This window comes from Acanthisitta chloris, unplaced genomic scaffold (genome assembly GCF_000695815.1).
Source record: "Acanthisitta chloris isolate BGI_N310 unplaced genomic scaffold, ASM69581v1 scaffold5051, whole genome shotgun sequence".
In the NCBI taxonomy this organism is placed as follows: domain Eukaryota; kingdom Metazoa; phylum Chordata; class Aves; order Passeriformes; family Acanthisittidae; genus Acanthisitta; species Acanthisitta chloris.
The window spans coordinates 20,069-25,424 of record NW_008655358.1 but is presented as its reverse complement, the minus strand read 5'-3'; positions in this window follow the sequence as shown (position 1 = coordinate 25,424).

The window sequence follows — 5,356 nt, the reverse complement described above, 5'->3', positions numbered from 1 at the left end:
AGAATATGAACCTTTCTCTTTACTGACTATAAAATGAACCTAGCCTGCTAACACAGACAATACACCTCATTTTTGGCAGCTTTGTGCAGGTGAGAGAAATCCCACCTTAAGCAAAAGGGTTCCCAAGACGAAGATGTGTTTGCTGTGCTGTTAAAGACCTGGCAGTCTCCTTGATTTGCAGACCCTTTGCTTTTGGACCTGCCAGCACTGGTTTCCTTCATTTCTGGTTGAGCTACTTGCTCCAGTCCAGGAGAATGAAATGCAGGGCAGTGACAGTTCACACAGCAAGTATCCTGCAGCAAGGGCAAGTGTGTGATCTGACCTACAGGTAAACCAAATTTTTCTTCCTTTTTTTAGTTTCATGCAATACATCTGGGCTGTTCCACTTTTTTTCAGACCCTGACAATTCTGGGCTCTGTGAAAAGGGAGGTGAGCTGTGCCCACGATTGGGAGCCAGTAACTCCTGACTTCTCATTGCATCTCTGACTGTGAAGCTGTCAGTCCTCATTGCTATTATTATCTCTTTGCAAGAGAGCCCACAGCACGTTAGGCTCTTCCCAGCCAAACAGGAGCAGCCAAGCTGTTGAAGTGTCTCTGTGTCTCACAGAGCGGCAATAGCAGCATTTGAAGAAATGTGCAGATTATTTAGTGTTATAAATCACTTCTTTTCCTTTTCATCTCAGTTTTCAGTAATTAAAGCTTGTATGCTGCATTAGGAGAAAATCCAACTCATGGGTCTGTTTATATTTAGCTAGACAGCAATGCAGATTGCTATTTAACAGTTTCCAAATCCAATAAGGAATTTCAAAGACAACACAGACCATGAGTAAATGGTTTCTCATGTGAATGAAGTTGTAATATAGGTCCCTGTACTACACTAAACCAATGAAAGATTTCCATACAGCTGCAGAGATATCTCCATCAGAGACACTATAGTAGCTGACTGGCGAGAACGATCAGGATCTGAGGCAGGTTGTCTATAGAAAAATCTGCTTGAGGCACTTCTTCCAGGTTGATGTGATCCACTGAATTCTGCACTGAGGAAAACCAGTGAATTTGGAAGGCTGAAAAAGCTTAGGTTATCTAAACCCACTGCTTTTCCAGGTGATGTATCTACGTAAGTCAGGCATGAGGAAGAGAATTTGCCAACTGGTTAAGGCAAGAAAACGTTAGTTGCTTTCTGAACAGTCTGACAATGGGGCAAGCTGGGCAGTTCAGAAGAGACAGATGGAGGTAGCTGATTTTATTGGCAACACATCCCCATGCTGGCTGGTTCTGAAAGTGAAATTCTGCATCTGGAAGAGGGAGGTTTAAGGCAGAACAATAGCAGTATTTTCTGACCTGTCATAGCCAGTACTCTCTTGCTGAGAGAGAAGAAAAAAGGCTGTCACTAGTGTTCCTAAATTCCCCCTGATCCTCCCCCTCTGCAGTGAACATGCTTAATTTTTATTCTGTGGGCACCCAGGCTCACTTCCAAGCTTTGTACCAAGCAGGTGCCAGATTATAGCCATTGTGGTATCTGACAGGGAGCACAGTGGGATTGGGCTGATTATAGACATAGGAATTTGCAAGCTGTTAAAAACACTGCAGAACATCCCTATCACAGAAGAAAAGACCTGATTGATGCACTTTAATTGCTTCTGTTGTTGGAGTTAGAAAGACCAAGAGTAAGCAAACCTTAGCATTTGTTACTTTTTATCACTTTTTTTCTCTCTTCCCCTTCCCACACACGGGGTAGAGTTGCTCATGTGAGGCATGGGAGTACCTGATAATAAGATCACCATTTATTAAACCTATGGGATGCAGAGTCTTATTATTCTTAGTGGAGATGTCTTGAAAATTCATACTGTCATATAATTCCTGATAATACTTTCAAAGCTGCACCAGATTGGATGGCTGCACATGGAAATAATGAGAGACCTCTACACTACAACTTTGAATATAGTCATGACCTAAAATGACAGAAAATTGTTTTTAGGGTTGTTTAGTGTCTCCTGTGAAATAAGTTACTTTTTGCCTTTTGGCTTCTTCGTTGAGATGTAGCCATGTTTGAAACATATCCACTGCATTCCACAGCCTATTAGAATATTTAAAGTACAGATGGGCACAAAGAATGAACTATGCTTTCCCACTGACAGCCCTTTACCACAGCTCCCTTAATGACTTCTCAATGGGTAGCAATGAGATTCTATGTTTTGGTCCTCATGCTTTTTAGAAGGTGTATATGAAGAGACATTCTTAGCCACATGCATTGCAAAGAAGTTACCCCATCTATGACTACAGGGACACTCTGCATGTATTTGTGGGCCAATGCAGAGCCATAATTCAGCTGTTCACAGAAATACGGACATGTTCTTTTTAAAGAGCTCTTGCAATAATGTGATGTCTTACTGAATCCAGATTGACTCAAAGCTCAGAAAATTTATCCCTGGAGAGTCTGTAGGTGAAAATGAAGTCTAACAGCATTCAGGACTGTATTTCCCTGCAAAAGCTTTAAACATCTTTCAATGCTCATACTCAGTCAGCTTATAGATACTAGCACAACGAGTCCAAAAGAGCCTGGTTTGTTCACCTCTCCAACATTGCTGCCTGCATAATGCCAAGAAGAAGAGCCAGAGACTGCAAAGGATCAACTCAGGACATTGGAAGAGGAAGCAGCAAATGTTGGCCAGTTCCTGCTCAGCCTCCAGACAACATCTTTAAAACTTTCACCATTTGTCCTTGAGACAGCCTGTTTTACCAGTGCTGCTGGTGGCAGGAGGGGAAGGATATATTTTCAGCTGCCTCCTACTTTGTGCACTGATATCAAGACCAGGAGGGTCACACAAAGCTGAAAGATGTGCTAAGTAGGTCTTCTCTCCACAAAGTGGGCTTTGGATAAGTACCGACAACTGTCTGCATGCAGAAGGCTCTGAGAATGTGATATGTGTTTTGTCAACGTGCTCATTCCTGGTACTTTACAATCATACTCAACAGTCAGTGTCACCCACCTCTACTCCAAAAACAAGCTCTATGATAAGACCCTATTGCTTGGCCAAATGGCAGCAATACTCAGTCTCAGAATCTTCAGCACAAGGGGATGCTGCTTCTGCATCCCTTGCGCTTCTTATAATGAACTGCATTAAGATGAGTTTGCATTATAATGAGGAAAAGGTTCAAAGCCCAAACCAAAATATGGTGTCTTGGAGCCACCTGACACAGGTAGCCAGGACTCCATGTCCTTCTGCCTTTAGCATTTGAAAAGCTGGCAGAGGAAGTGGATGGGTTGCCTGTGCCCTTTCTCATGCTGTGTCATGGCATTGTTGCTAGGGCTGCATGGAGGATGATGAGGCTGTCTGCATCATTCTGTAAGGTTTTAGACCAAATCTGTGACTACATGAAAGCAGAATGGTATGGAAATGTCCATTTTGATTCCAGCAGCTCTGTGTGGGTCTGTGTGCACATTGCCACGTGTGTGTGTCAGTGTATGTGCATGTGTGAGGAGAGCTACAGAGAAACCCCACTCAAAATCTTTGACCTGGTTTCAATTGGAGTTTTTCAGCCTGTATCAGAAAACCAGTAAGCTCCCATAAGTGTTTCAGTGTCAATGAAATTTTACTCAATCAAAGTTACTTATCATCTTAAAAAAACCCATTTCTTATCTTTCCATGGGGCAATATCCTACAGCCTATACACCAGTTTTGGCAGAATCAAGTTAACTGCTGTGATTGTGAATTTATATAAATCTCCTAGGCTGAGAAAAACTGACTACTTTTATAAAATGTCAGGGACACAAATATTAGACAGCAGGGGGAAAGGTTTGGTCTGCCATGAAAGGTGGCAGCTCTACTTTTACTGCTGGATCAATTAAAATGATCACAGGGGCTCTGCTAATTCATATTTGAGGAACATCCTTTGAAAGCACACTAATGCTTCTGGCAGCCTATTTTGCTCATGGGACAAATACCTTTAAATTAAACATACAAGAGTTCAGTCTTTAAGACTGAAAGGAAGATTGAACCAGTATGGGGTGGCCTATGCTATTATATCCCTTTATTAAACTCTGAGAAGCCAAAGAGGCATGCCAGGTTTTCAGTGCATTGGAAGGTTTGCAGGGCTCTTGAAGGGCTGCTGTTGCTTTTGTGAAATGCTACAAGATATAGATGGGTCAGACATAGCAATATTTCCATTTACTTTCATGATATGGCAGTAGAATTTCCCTGTACTCCCTAGGGTTTTCTCTCCTACTAAATGACAGTGCAGAACATGCTATTAGTAGAGATGCCAAAGCCTAGCTAGTACCTGGCACCTTAACCTCCCCAGGAATTACATTAAAGTAGTGGAAAGATCTACCACAGTCCTTATTTGCAGAACGGCAGGGTCCTCTGGTACAGCAGATGAGCAGGTCAGGAAAGATTGCTATATACAGCAACTGTCAGATAAAATCAGTTGGCTGCTCAGAAATTTATTTCTTACTATTTCTCCAAATGCGCCTTAAGCTTCGGAAGACACGAAGTGGAAAGGTAATGATCGATATCATGCATTCCAATGACCTGCTTGATTTAAATACACAGTTAACATTTTCTTAGCATGTGTCAGCTGTGTGCTGCCCTTTACCTTGCACAGACACCTCATGGAGTGCTGCTAAATTACAATTAAGGTATTTGAAACAAGGACAGCAGGGCATGTGATGACTTTTACACCACTGATGAACTACTCAGTTCTGTTCTTTCAAGCTGGGGCTGACTAGGGATGTTGGTATCAGCCTTTTGCCTGGTACAGAATCACAAAAGAGCAGGAATACTTGCATAAAGTACTTTATACCAATGTACTTTAAAAGAGGGGACAGAATCGTGTGCCTTTGAAATGTATGGCCATTGGCTCATGCAGTATGAGAACACAGGGATTGCTGAAGGGCAGGGCAGTGCCTGAGCTGGCTACAAGCACACAGCATGCGGGAAAGCACAGGCAAAAAGACATCACTGCAGTCAGGGCAAAGGCATTTCATGGCAGAAAGTAATGTAGGTATTTTAGCATCTATGAAGAGTAAAACTGGCCCAAAACACCCAGTGACAGTAAAGTCCACTGAATTACACCTACCTCCCAAATGCTAAGCCAACCCTTGGTGAGGCTATCCTGCTGTTTCCGAGATCACTGCTGGGGAAAAGGTATGCAGCTGTCCTGAACTGCAGAGCACATTGTCTGCCTATGTCCACAGTGAGCACACCTTGTAGTGCCAGCAGCTCTGAACTATACCTTGTGGAAATCTAGGCTTCAGTTTTTCATCTGGGTCCATTTCTCCCACAGAGTCCTGCCCTTCCCTTCCCTTTCCACAAATTAATTCCTTCCTTCCTTCCTTCCTTCCTTCCTTCCTTCC